This window comes from Giraffa tippelskirchi, chromosome X (assembly GCF_054371585.1).
Source record: "Giraffa tippelskirchi isolate mGirTip1 chromosome X, T2T-mGirTip1v1.2.pri, whole genome shotgun sequence".
Lineage (NCBI taxonomy): Eukaryota > Metazoa > Chordata > Mammalia > Artiodactyla > Giraffidae > Giraffa > Giraffa tippelskirchi.
The window spans coordinates 135,658,069-135,678,939 of record NC_137289.1 but is presented as its reverse complement, the minus strand read 5'-3'; the positions used below and the strand labels follow the sequence as shown (position 1 = coordinate 135,678,939).

At 42.3% G+C, this 20,871-nt stretch overlaps 1 protein-coding gene and 1 long non-coding RNA gene across 2 annotated transcripts in view; one reads left to right on the top strand and one right to left on the bottom strand.

The window, feature by feature from the left end:
• The window catches only part of LOC145536535 (uncharacterized), a 29,306-nt gene extending 11,559 nt beyond the window's left edge, over positions 1-17,747 (top strand). The window contains exon 2 of the long non-coding RNA XR_014075874.1: positions 15,627-17,747. This is a non-coding gene — a long non-coding RNA (uncharacterized LOC145536535). The remainder of the gene's footprint in view (positions 1-15,626) is intronic.
• The window catches only part of SMPX (small muscle protein X-linked), a 50,820-nt gene that overhangs the window by 3,219 nt on the left and 26,730 nt on the right, over positions 1-20,871 (bottom strand). The window lies entirely within an intron of this gene.

The window sequence follows — 20,871 nt, the reverse complement described above, 5'->3', positions numbered from 1 at the left end:
CGGGTCTTCCCTGTAGAAGGAGCTGGCAGGAGGCAGCAGATGGAGCAGAAGAGTCACCGGAGTTGTCATTCTACAGACCACCCTGCCCTCCCTCAGCTTCTGCTCTCCTTCCCCGGCCCCAGTAGAATCTGAGAGGGCCCAGCGGCCCAGGACACAGGACATTGCTGATGGCCAAGGTCACAATGGTCCTTCCAGGAGTGCAGGGCCCCCAGAGGACCAGTGTCTCCAGCCTTGGCCTGTGGGACTCCGAGTGTTCTCAGAATGCCTTTATGTGACCAGCATCCAAGAATTCAGAGACCTGGGTCAGGGCTCACATTTAAAATTGAGAACAATGGGAAGGGATCCAGAGCTAAAATTGCCCCTTCTGTAAAGCACACTTGTTTGTCGGGGTGCTGGAATGCAAGGGTGTTGGGCAGTATCCCAGGCCACGCTGCTTTGCCACCTAGACAACAGCTGTCAGCTATTCTCCTGTGTCCTATTCTCCTGTCGGGGACATGGGTGAGAACGATGGGGAATGCAAGGCCCCCTGTGGGAAAGGTCACTCTCCAGCTACCCGGTGTCCCTTTTCTACCCTAGGCAAAAAAGTTCACGTTGAGAAAGGCACAGCTTGGCTGTGGCAGGGGTGATACCCCAGACAGCTCCCATGTGTCACTCTAAGTCCAGGCTGAGGGCATGTGATGTTTACGCCTTGCCATGCCCCATTTATAGCTGTGTTACTCATACTTGCCACGGCCCCACATACATCATTTAGGAAATGGAGTCCACTCAACACTACTCTGCATTTGGTCCTTTACCCAGACACCTGGGGGCGGTGCAATGATAACTTCCTCCTGCGTGGTGCTAAATCATAGAGCCATAAACACAGTGGCACTCAAGTGTCGTCGAGAGAAAGGCCGTGCCTCGTGTTCCATCCAGTTCCATCTGCAGTGGCCGACCAGGCTACCGGAGCACACTGGTTGAAGCTTTGGAGTTTGGTAGAGGGCATTGGTGGAGTCCTCCAGGGTTTACAAAGCACGTTCATGTGCGTTGCCCCACGCGACCATCATGACCGCACAGAGATGAATGTGGTGCCAGCTACAAACAAGACTGTTAGTGCGCCTCTACACCAAGGTCAGGGACAAAGGGACACTGTGTGAAACTGCACCAGGGCCACTCCAAACCCAGAACTTTATTTTATCTCCAGAAGCCACTCATAAAGTAAAAGAAACAAAACTCTAGGTAAAAACTTTTAAAACTTTTTCCTTAAACTGCAAAATAGCTACACCAATTGGCTTTGGTACATCATGAAGCCTTTGGTGGCTAAAGTAAAAACTGAAATGTTTCTACTAATTACTAGTAAAAAAAAAAAAAAAAAAACAAGGGAGATGAGAAAGACACAAAGAGCAGGACATCTGGGGATTTGGGGGGGTACGATTCTATACCTAAAATCCAGAGTCAAGCAGTGTTACATGCTGGGTGTGAAGAATTTGAGTGACACTAAGAAGGCAAATTGCATGTCCAGGTCAAATTCATTAAAAATAAGTTCAAAAAGGTTTTCTTTTTTTAATCCTATTGTATTGAGAGTTTGTTGGCTTCGATATCAAGTCAGGAACCAGCAGCTGAGATGATATTGAACTTGTTTGTAGAGATCTTTGTAGAATCAGGGGCATAATCTGAGACTAGTTACCACTGGTGGCTCCTGGCTATGCGGTCAGTGTCTCCATCTGTCAGAGCACAGACCTCCCTGTTTCTAAAGGGGCCACAGATTTTACTGGAAAAACACTGGTCCAAGACTTCCTAGTAAAGCAGGGATCAGTAATACACAGAGGAAGACAAAGTGATGAAAAAGTCAAGTAGACTGCTGTCTTAAGAGGTTCTCAAGTTTCCAAAGATGGCAAAACCTTCTATGTTGTTTAAGCCTGAGCATTTGAGACCTAGGGACAATGGCACTTTCATCAGAAATACCCAGTATCCCCTTTGAACTGCCTGGTATGGTCTCTGGCAGGCAGAGGTCCTGGAACATCCAAATGGAAAAGCAATTTCTTGACATAAAGTTAACAGAACATATGAAATAAATGTAGGCCTCCCTCACTCTCTCCAGTAAAGCATCCTGGGAAGCACACTGTCATGGAGATCCCCTTAGAGCTCACTGGCGTTTTGTTTGTTTTGTTTGATTTTACAGTAATGATGGTAGTGAGTGGTCCATAGTCTCAATATTAAATTTAAAAACCTGGATATTGGTACACCATCAAGCAAAGGTATAGCTATAAAGCTTTGCAATCTTCCAAAATAGTAAACCTATTTTCAAAGATGGATGAAACTTGAGTTTTCTTATTCCTCCTCATTTTAGAAATTAGGAAATTAAACTCCAGAGGGCTTGAATCACTTGTCCAAGGTCACACAGCTAGTTAATGGTTGGTCCAAGATTAAATGCTTGTCTGGAGCTCCGATCAGTCTGTACATGTTGATGGTATTAGAGGCACCTCAAATGAACAGCTGATATGTATAAGTGTACCTATAATGTAAAAATAATTTGACTTAACATTCTAGTACTTGTCCTAATGAATCCCTAATTTTCATTTTAAAAAATATTTTTGCCTTTTCTGAATTTAGTAGTGTTAATATTTTAATAGAGTAAAATGCGCAAATCTTAAGTGAACAACTTAATGAATTTTTTCTGTATGTATATACCCATGTATGGCTTTTATTTTTGCACAGCTCTTAAATACTACCATATATGCTAGTATATCATTAAGGTTTTGTTCATTTGTTTGAGAAATACTAGTTCCAAGAGACAATAAAGCAAGTTTCACCTTTGAAAGGAAGGGAAGGAAGGGAAAAGAAAACTTTCCATGCTCATAAAAATTGAGATTACTGGATCAAGCACAGATAAACCATTTTCTTAGTGTTAGGGCACCTTGGAGCTTTAAATCTACAAATATATATTGTGTATATTGGGTGTGAAGACGATATCATGTAGCATTTCAGAATTTGATTACTGAATCATTTGTCCAGTTTTCTACTGTTTGTATTCTTTTTTTATTTACCATTCATTATATCACAGATGGTGGCTTCCCAGTGGCTCAGACACTGAAGAATCTGCCTGCAATGCAGGAGACCCAAGTTTGATCCCTGGGTTGGGAAGATCCACTGGAGAAGGGAATGGCAACCCACTCCAATATTCTTGCCTGGAGAATCCCATGGACAGAGGAGCCTGGCAGGCTATAGTCCATGGGGTCGCAAAAAGTCTGACATGACTGAGCGGCTGACACTTTCACTTTCACATCACAGATACTATCTGTGATGTGAAAGTGAAAGTGTCAGCCGCTCAGACTGTTCCATCAGGCGGGTATACAAGAGCTGAGTTAACCATAATCCTATTATTGGACACTTAGGTTCTTAATGAATTTTGCTATCATAAGTAAACAAAACTTTGGCCACATATTTGTGGCATATTTGCCAGAATATTTGCCAAATATTCTCTTTAGGATGGCTTCCATCAAGGTCTAATTGGGTTGGAGGACATTATAATCCACAATGGCTGGAACTTTTTTTTTTTACTAAGGCCCACAGTCTCATCATCTAGGCTGGCATAGCACTTGCTCTACAGAAGACTATCTGTTGAGGGAATGAACAATCCCCTGTTTCATGATCATTTTCCCATTAATTTTTGTGAATATTACAAGTAACTTTTTTCATTGAATATCCCTTTAGTTACTAATGAGGCTCTCATTTTCTCATGACTTCTCTATTAATTCTGCATCTGCTTTTGTGAATTGTGAGTTCAGTTCCTTTATTTATCTATTAAGGTATTAATGTTTTGCTTCTCAATATGCATGGGCTCTTTATACAATTGTACATTTCATGGAAAACGGTTTTCTTGATAGTATTTGCCATTTAATGTTAGGGTTTTCTTTTTCAAGTACAGAATTGTTTTTTAATTAGCAACATTTTGAGGGATGTTTTGGTGACTCTTCTTTAAAAAGCTCTCTGTGCAAGCTTAAATTAATGCCTTCATTCCCTCCCCCCACCCCAAATCATTCCAACCATTATTTTTAAAGTTATAGCCAAATCCTACCTTTTGAAGCCATTATCAAAGGTCCTTAATTTTATCACCTTAAAAGTGACAAGAGGTCAAAAAAGAAGGATGTTCATGAAAAGAAAAGCATTGCTTTGGAGATATAGGATCTTATTTAGAAGCTTTGGTAAATCACTCCCAAATTTGGGGAGGGGTGAGTTTCTTTAAATCCCCCAGAACAGGAGCTCAAATTTGGCTGCACATTGGAGTCACCTGGGGAGTTATTAAAAATTCCGAGGTCCAGGCTGCCCCACAGCAATGACATCAGCATCTCTGGGGGTGGGATCTCCTGGGCCGCTGATGTGCAGCCAAGGTTGAGAACCGCTGGCCTAGAAGCACTTCTCAGACTTTAATGTCCAGAGGAAGCACTTGAGGATCCTGTTAAGCTGCAGATTCTGACTCAGGAAACCTGGGGTGGGGGCCAGGGGCTGTCCATTTCTAGCAACCTCACAGGGGATGCTGTTGCTGTTGGTCCATGGAGCACACTTTGAGAATCAAGGGTCTTAAGCAGTAGTTCTCAGTGAAAGGGATGGCATTTGCCCCCAGGGGACTTTTGGCAATATTTGGAGACATTTTTGGTCATTACAACCAGCAGGAGGGAGTGCCACTGACATCTAGTGGGTAGAGGGACGTGCTAAACAGCCTGCAGGGCCCAGGACAATCCCCATTCCAAAGACTTATCTGGCCCAAATGTCAATAGTGTTGAATGTGAGAAACCATACTCTAGAGGGAGCTGTCTCTGTGACAGAAAATGATCCCAAACCTGAGCTGGAAGACTGTATGCTCTGGTGGAGTGAGTAGTCCCTTCTAGGAAGCATTTCTGATAAAAACGTATGAGTGATTTTCTTCTGATCAACTTTAATGAGATTAAGAGCCCCTTCTGGGAGATGAGATTTACCTGCCTCTCTGAATTAGCCTTGTGACAGAGCTTGAAGACCACTCGTACCCAGTGTAACAATGTTATCTAATCACACTTGTTTCTATTCCAAGTTTTTGAACTGGCTCTTTGAAGCCTCTTTAAGCAACTTTGAAATAAAGCTTTGACATGAGCTGGCAATGAATTCATCAGAGAAATTGCTTCAAAACCCTTTGCCTTGCCAGCCTCCAGGCTACTTGCTGAGTGAACCTTGTCTCTAAATTCAACTGTTTACTGAGTGTCTACTGTGGAGACGTTGTAGTGCAGACTCTGCTTTCAGGTCCCAGCCATCCTGCTTTCTAGCTGTGTCGCCTTGGGCAAGTGTTCTTCTAAAGTACAGGAAAGTAACAGTTTTATGCTCATAGGGTGGTTGCGAGGATAACATATTAAAGCATTCAACAGAGTGCTTCCCACATAGTAAATGCTCAATAAATGTGTACTGTTACTATTATTCTGAGCTGAAGACCCAAAAAAGCTTATAAATCAACACATCCCCTGCCTTGCTCCTTCACTAAGCAAGATGAAGTCTTTGTCATCTTGGCATCAAGCTCTTTGTGGTGCTGATGGTTGATGGAGGTCTAAATGGGTGGAGAGGAGTATTGGAAGCAGAGAACTGAGTTGAAATTACAGAAAAAAGAAGGACCGGGGCAATCAGTGGATAACTGGACTCTGGGGAAAGAATGAAGAGAGATTCTGTGAAAGAAGTCTCCTAGAGAAGGAATCATAGACTAATAATGGGTCAAGAATTTTTAGGTCACTTTACAATGTTAATCTTAGGTGAAGGTTTGCATTCCTTTTTGAGACCACTTCCGGTGATCAATTTATGTTTCTTTTGGAGGAGACTATATTTAAATGGTCTTAAAGGTGGAAACCAGATGCGTGGTTTTATTTTGGTTGCATGATATGCCAAAAAATGTTTTAGGTAGGCACTGTGGACACACCAATGGGTAGGTTATACCTCTTCATGGCACTGATCATCTAGAAGGAAAATCAGACAATAAAATAAGTGATGGCAATCCATTCCTCCATGGTGATGGGTGCAGCCATGAGGGGACCAACACAGAAAACTGTGGATGCTTTATCAGTTTAAGGGGCTATGGAAAGCCTTTTCCCAAATCGTATTTAAACTGAGACCTGAATGATGGGTAAGAGTTAGCCTGCTCATGGGAAGGGAAAGAGTGAGAAATTGGAAAATAATACTCTGAGCACGTATGAAAGCCTAGACTCAGCATGGCACCTCCATGAGCTGGCTTGGAGCAAGGGATGCCCTGGGTGGGCAGAAATGCCTGTTGGGAGAACCTGGTGAGCCTGAGTCAGTTAGTGCAGGCCCTGGGAGCGGTGAGGAGCCATTAAGGGCTGTTTGTCAGGACGGCCTGTTTATCGCTTTTGTGTTTTTACTTTTTTTAAAAAATCCTGTTTGCTGCAAGGCTCTGGTGATGAAAAACCCAGGAGAAAAGGCTTTAGGGAATGAAAGGCACAGGTCACTCTGAGAGCTGTGGGCCACTAATGCTCTGATTGCTCAGGGAGGTCACATGCGTGGCAGCGACAAGCATGGTGGGTGAATGGAGTTCGCAAACCTTCTTTCAAGGTGACAACAAGGGTCAGACATCTAAGAAACTCACAGCACTTGTCCAAGGACTCTTGCCTGAGGATTTAGAAAGGCGGCCTAGCGAAGGCCCAGGGGCTCCCCGCTGAAGCATCTCCACTCCAGTCTCAGACTATAGCAGGGGCTTAGGAAGGTTCCCAAGGGCCTCCCACTTTACTCAGAGAACAAAATATGAGACAAATCACAAATGACCACAGACTGCCGGACAGGCTCCCACCTGTCAATGCCCAGTAGTTTGTGGGCTAGGAAGAATCTGAGCTTAAATAAAGCAGAAATGGACAGTCTTCCGATCTCATGACTTAATTTATAATCAGGAAATAAGCCTTGGGAGGGAAACAGACCTGTTCCTAATGATTTAACCATTAATATAGCCCTGCTATAAATGGAACTCAGAAGAAAAGGTGGCTTGTCAGAGGGTGAAAGAGTGGACCCCATTAGACAAAATAGGTCAGGCAGAGAGAAAGTCGTCCTATCTCCTGACTAGTTATGTTGATCAGAGATGACAGGCCTTGTTGTTTTTTAACTGTTCAAAAAGGGAGAGAGATTATAGAAGTGGTTTCTTTCTGGTTGCTGTCCTTTTTAGAAGATGGCTGTTTCAAAGAGGATCTTGAAAACAAAAGAGCTGATAGTATTTATCGCAGTTCTGAGTTTTGTGCTTAAAAACGTGTGTGTGTGTGTGTGTGTGTGTGTGTGTGTGTTTTCAGAAACAAATTTTTACAGAAGAAAAATTCTGTGCTTCTTCTAGGGAGTCTTCTCTGGTTGATCACTGCCTTTTATCTTGGATTAATGAGACAGTAACTCCTAAGGAGGCTCACCCTTCCATCGGTCTGATTTCTGGTGTTACTCTCTCCTTTTTTCTTGTTTTTGTTTTCACCCTCCCAAATCGAAATAGGAACACGATCACAATATGAGAACAAACCAAGGAGAGGGAGCAGTACACAAGCTGGTTTATCCGTTCAAGCTTGACTTTTTACCTTATTTCTGAATTTGCCCTCCCTAAGAGTTTCTGCTTTCTCCTCCCTCCATTTGGAGCGCCTCCTCCCTAGTGACTCAGGGAAGTGAAGAGAGACCTTTCCCTAGCGCTTAGATTTGTGCTTTGCTTGTATGTTGTCTGGTTTATGAAAGCATCTGCTGTTAAAAACATCAGGGAAACTGGCTTCACATTTGGAAGTAATCTTTTTAATCTCCCCAAAGATAAACAACATTTGGTGTTTTAAATAAATATAAGAAATTGAGAATGATGGGGATCAGTAGGGTTGAAAGAAAAGCAAACACTGAGATGTTGGGCAAAACCTCACTTCTCCAGACCTCAGTTCTGTCAAATGTAAAAAAAGGAAAGAGGGGTTAGGTTGCTGGGGTAGGCCTCCTCCCAGGTGACCCCCAGTGAGTCTTGCCACCTGGTATTCATATACCCTTGTCCCACACTGAGTAGGGCTGACTTGTGTAATCAGTAGCATATTACAGAAATGGCAGAGTGTGACTTCCAAGACTGGGTCTTAGAAATCACTGCAGCTTCCACCTTGCCCTCTTTTGGATCATTGGGTCTGAGGGAAGCCAGCTGCCATGTTGTGAGGGCACTCAAGCAGCCCAATGGTACCAAGACCTCCTGATAACTGTCATCATCAATCAGCCAGTGGTAGGAGTACACCATCTTAAAAGAGGAGGGTGGGACGTTCTCGGAGAATGGCATTGAGACATGTGTATTGTCATATGTGAAACAGAGCACCATTCCATGTTCGATGCATGTGACAAGGGCTCAGGGCCGGGGCAATGGGATGATCCAGAAGGATGGGATGGGGAGGGAGGTGGGTGGGGGGTCCAGGAAGGGGAACACATGTAAACCCATGGCTGATTCATATCAATGTATGGCAAAAACTATTACAATATTGTAAAGTAATTAGCCCCCAACTAAAATAAATAAATTTATTAAAAAAAATAAAAAAAAAAAAAAAGAGGATCTTCTAATCTTAGTCAAGGGTTTAGATGACTACAGTCCCAGCCAATATCTTGACTGCAACATCATCAGGGATGCCAGAACCACACAGCTCAGCCACTTGTGAACTCCTGACGCACAGAAGCTCTGAGATAGTATTATTGCTTTAAGCTGTTAGGTTTGGGGTAATTTGTTATACAGCTGCTGCTACTGCTTCTGCTAAGTCACTTCATTCATGTCTGACTCTGTGCAACCCCATAGATGGCAGCCCACCAGGCTCCTCTGTCCCTGGGATTCTCCAAGCAAGAATACTGGAGTGGGTTGCCATTTCCTTCTCCAATGCATGCATGCATGCTAAGTCGCTTCTGTCATGTCCGACTCTTTGCAACCCTATGGACAGCAGCCCACCAGGCTCCTCCACCCACAGGATTCTCTAGGCAAGAATACTGGAGTGGGTTGCCATTTCCTTCTCCATGTTATACAGCAATATATAACTAATACAGTTGCCTTAGGCCAAGTCCAGCTCTTATATTTTATATGTCAGTGAGTAGGGGTTATTAATGGGAATCTCAAAGTTGGCATTTTGTTTATCTCAAAAACCAGATCCTAACTGCAAGATAAGACCATATTGCTTTGGGCATTTCTAAAAAGGTGAGTAGCCAGTCTCTAGAGACTTGCCATCCTAAGAACTCATGGATTCCCCTTTGTGGAAGCAGGCCAACACAGCCGGCTGGCCTTGAACCAAATCTTACAGTGCCATAGTTCAGCAAGTAGCAATTAGTCCTTAGCATATCATACAAAAAACATACCCCACTTACATTGTGTTTACATCTAGACACTCAACTTGTTAAAACAAACTTCAGTGGAATGGGGACTTACTTGGGCTCTGCTTTTAATGAGTCATTCCAAAGGGTCCAACTGGAGGAAACAGTGCCCCTAGCAGTTTTTAGTCTGAGATGAATTGAGAGAGAGGTTCAAAGTTGCTGAGTTAGTGGTTAAACTCAAGTGACTCTCCAGGGCGTGGGGACATATCTAGAAAGCAGGCCCTTTGCATTGGCCTGGACCTTGGTTAGACTGAGAGACATTCATGGCACCCTTACCTGTGATGGTATGACTCTGTGTATCTTGGAATAGACACACGGCACTAACAAGGCATATAGCACACTCACTAGTGGGAACCGCCATATCTTCAGCCCCTTCTAAACCCAACATGGCTATTGTTCTGAACTCATGCGGTAGTCTGGATACTTCAGTATCTCTTCCCCATGTCCTATCCCAAACAGAGGTTGTGGCTCACCACGGATCACCCTCTGAATAAATGGATATAGATGCTGCATGGCTTTCCAAGAATGAGTGGCTGTTTTCCACATTTAAGAGACTTTCATTGCAACCATATTCACATTCAGCCAAAGAAATACTTTTCCAAACAAGAAATATTTCAGTTTGGTTTGTCCATGGAGGGTCTGAGAAACATTCTCTAACCCAGTCCTTCTGATGCAAGTTGCACATAAGACTCACCTGGGGGTTTTGTGAAGCATACCCCTCCCTTATTGATTGGGGTGGGGCTTAGGCAAGTCCAGGTGATCCTAGTGTGCAGTCAGCACTAAGGATGGTCTAACTGTACCCAGCAACTTGCTGCTGCCTGACCCCAAAACTAAAGTAACTAGAATAAAAATAAGTCAGTTGTTCAGAAGCTGGCTTCAGTTCTTATGTCATAATATTTGAGAAAAGCTATACAACTGCCCATCAATCAGCCAGATAGCTGGGATCCTGGGCCTGTTTTGTATTGGATTTGAAAGATGTTCAAATTTAGAACATCTTCTGTGTTTTATTCCCACTGCCTGGACATCCATAACAGTATGCTTGAATGAAGATGATCATACCTGGCTTTTTGGTCTCTGCATATACTTGAAATTTGGCAAGGCCTTCCTTAGAAATATTTCTGTAGAAATTGGAAAAGTGACTCCTCTTATTTCTTGCCAATCACCGCATCCAGAGATCTCTGTATTATTTGTTACAACTGCATGCGAGTCTAAAATTATCTCAAAATTAAAAGTTTAAATTGAAAATCAGATAATGGGCTACATTTGTCCCCTGGACCCTGGTTTGCCAACCCTTGGACTATAGCAGGGTTAGAACTTAACAGTTACAGAAATGAATATTGTATCAGTGAGATTAAGTGACTGGTAGGTAAGTTGATTCCACTGGCAGAATTCCTCATGCATATATATTATGATTATCTCTTGTAATTTACACAGCGCATTTCACCCCAATGGAACTTACTCTGTCTGCCACATGGAGAATCAGCCTGAAACAATGGTTAAGAGTCAGACAGCTTGCATTGGAATTCTGGCCGCCCCACTGTCTAGCTGTACCACCTTAGGCAAGTTATGTAGCTTCTCTGTGCCTCAGTTTTCTCACCTGTAAAATGCATCTCTTATGTATAGTAACTCATTTAAGAATTACAAGGTAGAGTACTTGGGACAGTGCCTGACCCTTGGAAGCACTATTGTAAGAACTAATGACTGTTGCTTCATCGATGCATCATGTTATCTGAATTTCAGCAAGGAAATGTGACCAAGTTGCTTTCTATACCTTTGGATACTAGCTATAATACTGTGGACCAGATAATGGAATAGTTAGGGGATTTGGAATGTCCAGACCTAAACAATCTAGATTGATGGCTCTAGGTCAGTGGTTCTCAAAGTGTAGCACCCAGACCACCAGCAGCAGCAGCCCATGGGAACATGTTAGAAACACAAATTCTCAGACCCCCCCCCTCCCACCAGACCTACAGAATCAGAAAGTCTGGAGGTGGGGCCCAGCATTCTAAGTTTCAGGAAGCCCTCCAGATGGTGCTGATATTTGAGAAAGTTTGAGAACCACTGCTCTAGGCCAGTCTGGAGTTTCTGTTGCCACAACCCACAGGATGCTGTCCTTGGTGCTGCCTTGTCCCCACTCTCCTCAAGATCTCAGTTAAATATAGGGACGAGCTTGCTTCTCAGATTGGCAGCTCAGACACACAAAGTCAGCCTGGAGAAACAGCTACACTAGTGGATGCTGAAATGTGGACCTGAAGTGGTCTCAGTCGGTTGGAAGTGCCAGCCAAAATCCGCAGTTGTTTTGATTTTTAATAGAGTTTTATTTTTATCTAACACAAACTTCTCACTCAAATTTCTTGGCATTTGAACTCCTACATGTTCAGTGAGGTTGTCAGCAGTGATGTGGGTATCCAGGCACTGTATTTCTAGTCAGCACAGTGGCCAAGATTGCATGATTGCAGCAGGTTGCCCCTGAGTATAGGACTGAAGCCTTACCCATCACCTCTTGGTATTTTGTGATTTCATCACCTAGTGAGGAAGGGTACCACCCAGGAGAAAACAGAGTCTGCAGTTAGTTATGAAGGAATGGCAACAAGATGGTGAGGTGGTTCAGGGGTCATCCTGATGCAGCTTCATATGCCATCTGTTCTGGTCTCTGGGCATTATCTGCTGTTTTGTCTTATCCAGGCCATGTGCTCTCCCCATGCACTGGGATTCCCTGCCAGCCAGGGGCTCTAAGACCAGCTCAGTTGGTGGTGTAGCCTAGTCCTGGCAATGGAAGCAGGTCTATAATTGGCCCTTAATTAGATTGGATTTGGCTCAGAATGACTCCTAGGATCTCTGTCCCCTGACAGATAACCAGCAGCGAACATTGTATATAATCCCGTAGGGAATCTGGGATGCCATTTCTTGGCTGTTGCTGACAATGGAGAGCTTTCCAGAAGAGTTGACCTTCAGGATGATGCTCTGGGAGTATCTTAAAGAGAAGTTTTCCCCAGGTCCATTTATTTGCCACCTGGTCTTTCTTAAATTAAGACATCCCAACCTGATTTTCAAATTATAGAATCAAATATGTGTGTGTGCACATGGAAATGATACAATATGTTTTTTTAAATTAGGCAGCAAGAAAACAGTAAACAGAAATGGAAATTGAGATAGTACTTTTCCTTTGAAATATATCTATAGATATAAGTGGGTAACTTAATCCTAGCTCTCTTTCTCTGTCAGTGAGAAAAGTCCCTCTGGGTATAGGCAGAGCCATCATCTGTCCTTTCTGGCCCATTGCATGGGTTGTAACTAACCCCACCCACCCCTAGCACCAGCTGCACCCTAAATGGTGGTCCTACTTTTTTGATATATTTGAAATGAAAAGTACTATCTCAACTCATGCAATGGACCAGAGCAGGACAGATGATGGTTCTGCCTATACACAGAGCTTTTCTCACTGACAGAGAAAGAGAGCTAGGATTAAGTTACCCACTTGTATCTGTTGATACAGATGGACTTAACTACACTTAATCAAAAATTAGTCTTAAAACAAACTCTCTTGATGATACATCCCACAGTCTTCTACCCTGAGTGAAGCTGGAAGTCACGTAAGAGTGAACTGCAAATTCAATTCCTGCCCTGCCTGTCTCATGGAACTGTTGTGAGCCTCAGAAAAGAATAAACACAGAAGTAGGCTGGAATTTTTAAAATCAAGTGCAAGGACTTGTTAATATTATTACTGCAAGTAGCTTCCAGTTAAAAGATGGGATTTAAAACTTGCCATAAAACTCCAAATGAGCCTTCATTTCCTCATTGCCTGGTTCTTGACACCCCCTAAAGTAGCCATTTCATAGAGTCTCCAAACTGCCATGTTATGTGGCAGTTGTATTTAGTACTGACTACCTACCTGTTTCACTCTTATTGCAAAGCAGAAATGATTCAGTTGTCAAATTTAGTATCATCAGAAAGAGGAAGAAAACACCACTGGAGAATACTAAGAGGAGGAGATTGGATGTGAATGGGGCATAAGCCAGGAGAGGATGTCCTAGAGAAGACACAGGGCCGCTTCTGGATGTTTAGGTCGACATGGATCTTGTTTTAGCTTCTGGATCAGACCTCAGTAGTATACAGTCTGTGTACAAAAGATTACTAAAAAGATGAGATGCCTCTGTTTTTGGCCATCAGGCCCATTCAAAATGCTCAGTAAAATGGTGTCTGAAATGCATTGTTTCCCTTGCCCTTGATAGTAAGAGAATGGCAGCTTGACTCTAACTATTTCTTAAACTGATTTTCTTCAGAGAAAGATCGGAAATGCAAACTGGACATATTTGGTAGTTAGAAGTGGCCAAGGAGGGTGTGGAAATCCCTTGAAGTCTCCAAAAATCAAATGAAAGTGCTGAAGTGAAATGTGTATAATTTTACTGGCTTTGGAAACAGTAGCTGCTGCAGGTTTTGAAAAATGGGACTGCAGTGCCTCCTTCAGGAGAAAGATGGTACTTGCAGATTAGAGATCCTCTCAGGAGGTCACTGAGACACAAGTCCTCCCAGGGGCTTACAAGGGCCTCAGTGAGCTCAGATTAGTCACAAACAATTAATGGGGTTTCTTTTTCAGTGAGCTTTTTCATATTCCCTGGGGAAATATGCAGAACTCCTCGTTAGAGAGTATTTCATGTAAAAACCAACCAACCAACACTTGGCCTTGGAAGAAAGGGAGGGGGAGCAGAAGACACGGGCAATTTGTGGGGACAAAAAAGGGAATGACGTTTTCTGGATGCTGATTTGTGCCAAGTGCCCCATCTGAGTCAACTCACTCTCTTTATGTTTGCCTCTCATGATCGAGATAATCATTCCTATTTATAGACATGGCTGCGAATGGTCAGGAACTTGCCCAAGGTCACAGACTTATTACGTGACATAGCGGGAAGTGAAGCGCAAATGTGTCCCACTCTGTCCAGCACATCCAGTGCTCAGTGTCTTAAATTAAGCTCCTTCTCATGGTAGCATGCTATCATAATAACAGCTGCTACTGTGTACACACTACGTATGCAACTTAGTGTCTCTCAGCCTCGACACTCCTGAAGTTTCTTGTGGGGGGCTGTTTGGTGGCATCCCTGGTCTCTACCCACTAGATGGCAATGGTACCCACCCTGTATTGTGACATCCAAAAAAGTCTCCAAACACTGCTCAGTGACCTTTAGGGTGGTGAGAAAACTTGCCCCCATGAGATAGGTATTACTCTCATTTTTCAGAAAAAGAAACCGTGATGAGTCAAATCACAGACCAAGAGAACAGCAAAGCCAGGGCATGAACCTATGCCTGCAGCACCTCTAAAGCATCTGCTCTTCAACCTTCTTTCAATAGAATATCTGTTTTCTAACATCCTGTCTGGAATCTCTGTCACTTGTATTCAAAGGCCACGACTTGTTTCTTTCTTCCTAATGCAGCCATTATGTGCTAAAGTCCACTTTAACATCCATACCCAACTAGACTGGGAGTCCCTCAGGGGACATTGTCTTGTATCACCTACCATTAGTGTCATAGTGCCTGGCATATAGTAGATGCCCGGATGTTCACTTACTAAAGGAGTGAATTCATTCCAGTCCTTTAATCCTTCACTCCCATTCAAATCCAGCTCATGGTATTAACTTGCTTTATGAAGAAAAAGGTTAATTTGGCTAAAGTAAATTCCAGGTAACCCATATACAGGTGATTCAGAAATGAAAATTAACTTCAATCTGAATAAATGGATGTTTGAACATGCAGAATTGAATAACCCTGTTTGGTAAGGTTTCAGAATCTGTTGCCTCTGGAACAAAAGGGCAGCCATGATTCCTGTCATTTGTATCTAAAATCAGGGGTCAGGCAAAAGCAAGGCAGAAAAATGTATATGATGTGTTTAGTATTCATTTGTGTCTCTGACACTTCAGGGCAGGTCTTCTGGGGTGGAAAGAAGTGCCACTGTCCTTTCTAAGGGCTTCCAGTGACTCCTGGGTGATAAGACAGCCTTGCTTTCTGCTGTTTTCCCAGCAGTCAAGATGAAATTGTTCTGAGCTGCCTTTGTGCCACCTGCCTGGTCAAAAGTGACTCCAATCTGTCTGCAGCTTAATAGAAATGTCCTTCGGTGAGAAGCCAATTGACTGACCTGCCTGGCATTAAAGCGCCACCACCTCGCTCTACACATAAAGCCCTAAACCGGAGGGCGTGGACTGATCAGTCCCCGGGCAGGGAGAGGTGACACGAAGTACAAGTTAAATGTGCAGGTCTCGATATGCTAGTCGTGACTCCTTCTCCTTCTCAAATGCCAGGACGTGTCGGGGGAGTTAAAGCGAGCAGCGTTGTCACGATGCAGCCAAACCTGATGAGACAGCCCGGAATTCACTTCCCCAGTTTTCTGCGTGGGCTGCATACAGCGTGAGAAGGAATGAGAGAAAAAAGGCCTCATGGATAGGAGACTGCCTCTTGATGACACACAGATGCCTGCCAAGGCCTCGCTCAGCCCAGGAGCAAAGGCGGGCTCTGCAGAGGCCTGGCCTTCCTCGGACCGGCCGCCGCTTTGTCAGCACCAGGCCAGGGCCACCGCTTCCCAGGCACGGCCCCTACCGCTCCTCTCCTTCCTCCTCCCCTCCTTCCTTCCTTTCCTTTCGCCTCCTTGGCCTTTCTCACATGCTTGCTCTGATATTTACAGACATTAAGGAACCCTTCCTGTTTTCCATGACCCTTAAAGAGAGCAAACGATTCATGCTTCCAGGCAATATTCTGCCCATTCACCTGACCCCGGCTAGACTCCCTGATCTGTATTTGAATCCCCAAAGTTGGTATCCTCAGTGCCTGGTGCAGGCTTTATGCTCAATAAGTGCTCAGTCAGTTGACTGACTGACTGAATTCATGCATGAATGGATGGATGAATAAGCAAGCAAATGAATGAATAAATAAACCAGCATGTCAAAGCTGTGGTGTCACCTCTGTGTAGATGACAGTTTCTGCAGCCTTTTAAAGCCTTTGCTTGTTTTTCCTGCAACCTAACAGTGAAATATTGGCAAAACCCAGAAGACTACAACTAAAAGAACATTTTTAAAGAATGCAGTGGGCACTAGTGATTTAAAGAACTGGCTATGGAGTGTGATATCTGACCTCTGTGACTTACAAGCTGTATGACTTTGGTCGAGTTACACAAACTATCACAGCCTTCTTCCCCCTACATAAATGAAACGGGCATCATAGCATATACTCTGTATAGTCAGCACAAGGAGTAAATGAAATAATGTATGTGAAGTACAGGACACAGTATCAGGCATATCACGAGTATATAATAAATATAATGATGACAATAAAAATGATGACATTGATGTTAGAGCTGATGACTACTGATGCTTAATGCTTAACATTCATATTTTAAAAGACTTGATGAGCTGCTGAGATAACCTACTGCTTTCTGATACATCTGAGAGGAAAAAGTAACCTACCGAAAATGGTCGTGTTTAAGGCCAAATACTGTAATTCAGGAATATGCCATGTATACCATAAATATACTTAGTTTATCAATTAACAAAAGAATCATATTTAAGAGTACTCGATTCCTAAGTCTCTGATTAATGTGAATTGATTATAAATATTGGGCCATAATTACTATTCTCTTTTTATGAATGTTTTCATTTCTGTAAAATGCATTGCATTGATTGCTTGGAAAAGAATGTTTGCAAGATGGTCCTGACATCAGTCTTTGAAGTAGGTCAATCAGGGTTACTGACACTCAGCACAACTAATGTTTAAGATTGGATAATTCTTTGTTGGGGAGCGGGACTGTCCTGAGCATCGTGGGACATTGACCAACATCCCTGGCATGTCCCCACTAGATGAGAGTGGCAGCCCATACCTCTCTGAAGTTGTGACCAATCAGACTATCTCCAGACTCTGCCCTCTATCCTCAAAACCACTGGAGATAGAGTAATGAGTTCCATTGCACTGGGAGTAGGACAAGTGCCAGTGGTAACTGTCCTTTAGCCCAAGGAAATCTACATGCCAGATTACAAGGGTCTACAAAATTGGGTCCTGAGTCACCTCTGCCTTCTAGCGAGCTGGCCAGAGCAGATGTGCCCTTCTCAGGGCTCAGATCTACTTTCACCAATTCCAAATCCCTCCTGAGAATCCACACATTAGGCCTTCCAGATCTCTGTTTTAATAGAAACCATCCAGGTAGCTTCTGTGTGTTTGCTGTAGAGAGGCTCTTAAAGCAACTGTCACGATCAGCTCAAAGGATCCTCACGTTCACTCTCAAGAGTACTTTACACCCACACAGGCTGTAACCAGGGCCTAGAACAAAAGCTTTACCAGGCAGGTTAACAAATGAATAAAACCTTGCAGTTCAGAACCATTGCAAACTCATCTTTATCCTAAGCAATTGGGGAGCAGGAAAAAAAAAAAAAAGAGCATCAGAAATCAAAAGAAATGTGGCTCCACTAGAGAGTGAAAAATCTCAGCATAAAATCATTTCCTTCAAACAAAGTGAATAGAGCATCTGTAATTGGGTCAAAGCAGGGAACATTTCAAAATTGAGGACAAAAATTTCCAGCAAACCACAGAGAAAACATTTGGAGAAGCTGTTAGGTTTGTTTTTGTTTTTGTTTTAAGTTTCATTCTATGTAAAACAATAAATCAGTCCTCTGTCTTCTGGCAGAGAGAAAAGGTTATGAAACCATGATTAAGTCAGACTATGAAAAAATAAGTCATCTAATTCCAAAAGCTACAAGCAGCATAAAACATTTTTATGATAGAGAAAGACAGATACTACACAATCTCACTTATATGTAGAACCTAAAACATACACTCTCATAGAAAAAGAGGTCAGATATGTTACCAGAGGCAGAAGGTGGGAGGAATAATTAGAGGAAGGTGGCCAAAGGTACAAATTATCGGCTATAAGATAAATATTGGGCTGGCCAAAATTTTCATTCGGATTTTTCTGTAACATCTTATGAAAAAACCCGGACAACCTTTTTGGCAAACCCAATAAATACTAGAGATATAACGTACAACATGATGACAATAATTAACAGTGCTGTATGGTATTTAGGAAAGTTGTTAAGAGAGTAAATTGTGAGGTCTCATCACAAGGAGAAAAAATGATTTTTTGTTTCTTGTCTTCTTTCTTTTCATTATCTCTGTATGACATAATGTGAGCTGAGCCTATTTCTATAGTCATTTTTCAATATATGTAAATCAACCATCAAGCTGTATGCCTTAAACTTGGCTAGTGATGTATGTCAATTTTTTTCTCAGTAAAACTAGAAAAACATTCTTATGAGAAAATGTGAAGTGGAAAAAGATTCAAAACCATACATGTGCTATGAATGATGCTATTTGAGAATAAAAATTGAAGGAAAACTAGTTCCCATTTATGCATAATTACCCCATCCTAGTTGCTGTGCCTGGATATGCTTTTTAAAATACATCTTTCTAATCCTTCACGTCTCTCTAATCCTAAACCCTATCAAGAGGATGCCATTTTCTGCTTTTTATGAAACCAGGAAATAGAGACACAGAGCTCAAAGTTGCAAAGGTAGTTACCCCAAATCCCATATTGTTAGCAGCTTTAGTTATATTGCATCTCCTATGTAAACCTGGGGGAAAACTGGAAGGGAAGATATCAACGTGAGTACTATGCTGAATGAAAATTTTATAGATGAGTACTTTTTATTTCCAAGCTTCTATTATGTTGTGACAGTGTTTATACAAATAGATTTTTTAAATGTATGATATTTTATCATTTGAAATGGCTGATGTTTCCATTCAGACATCAGTTGAATCATCTGCCATTTATGTAGATGTGGGGTAAACTTACTCTAAGATGAGAAAGGGCATGGTTCCCAAATATGGAGCTGCTAGTATTGATTTGATTGGCTGGTCATTCATTTGAGATCTTTGTTCTTTTTTTAATATAGGCATTTACAGCTATTAAATGTAATAGCTCTGATGCAAAGAGCTGACTCATTTGAAAAGACCCTGATGTTGGGAAAGATTGAAGGCAAGAGGAGAAGGGGATGACAGAGGATGAGATGGTTAGATGGCATCACCGACTCGATGGACATGAGTTTGGGTAAACTCCGGGCATTGGTGATGGACGGGGAGGCCTGGCGTGCTGCGGTTCATTTGGTCACAAAGAGTCGGACACAACTGAGCGACTGAACTGAACTGATCAGCTATTAATTTCCTCTAAACACTGCTTTTGCTGCATGCCACAGTTTGGTATCTGTTATTTTCATTTTCAATTGTCCCAAAGTGTTTTCTAATTTCTATTGTGATTTCTTCTTTGACTCATTGATTATTTAAGAGTGTGTTAAGTTGTACACCTTGTGAATGTCCAAAATTTCCTTCTGTTATTGACTTCTAATTTCATTCCACTATAGTCTGAGAACATATTTGCCATGATCTCAGTCCTTTCAAATTTATTGAGAGTTGTTTTATGGCCTAACTTGAAACAAGTCCTGGACATTATGCCATATGTGTGCCTAAAAAGAATATGTACTCCGATGTTGTTGAGGGGGGTGTTCCACTAGTTAGTTTATAGCATTACTCACATTTTCTATTTCTGCTATAGACTGAATGTCTGTGTCCTCTTGCCACAAATTCATATTTTGAAGCATAATCCACTGTATGATATTAGGAGGTGGGGACTTTGGGAGGTGAAAAAGTCATGAGGGGGGAGCCCTCATGAATGGAATTAGTGCCCTTATGAAAGAAACCGCAGAAAGCTTCCTTGCCCCTTCTGCTGTGTGAGAACGCAGAGAGATGGCCATCTATGAAACAGGAAGCAAGTCCTCACCAGGTACCAAATCTGCTGGTGCCTTGATCTTGGACTTCCCACCCTCTAGAACTGTGAGAAATGAATTTCTGTTGTTTATAAAGCACCCAGTCTATGGTATGCTTATATACTGGCTCAAACAAACTGAGACAATTTCCTTGTTGATCTTCTGTCTAGTTGTTCTATCCATTGTTGAAAGTGGAGTACTGAAGTTGCCTGCTGTTATTGTTCAGTTGTCTATTTCTCCCTTCAATTCTGTTAGTTTTTGTCTCATGTATTTTGTAGGTCTGTTGTTAGGTGCTAAACACACTTCATCAAGTATCTGAGTACATCAATTTGCCCTTCTGCCAACACTCTCAGAATTAGCCTTTGAATCAGCAAGAATAATTGTGATATGTAATGCTTAACATTTAGGAGTAATGAACGCCTTATGTTCTCCTCGATCAGAGATGGCATCTTTCCGGATGACTGGTTGGTGAATATGTCTTATCTGAACATAGATGTTCTTTGAAAAATAAATCCAAACAACTCTTGAAAATTAAATGATTTTCTTCTGGATTTACATATTTTTCTCCCCCTTTGAGGAAAATGAGCCAATCTTGACATTTTTCCTAATTATTTTCTGTTTCCCAGAGGAATAAAATCATAATCAATAAATTAAAGTCCAATTTCTGAGACCTTTACTGATTGTGGCCAACAATGTTACCTTCAGTCCTTGAGAGAAAAGCTAGTCTTGCTTTTAAGTAGTAATC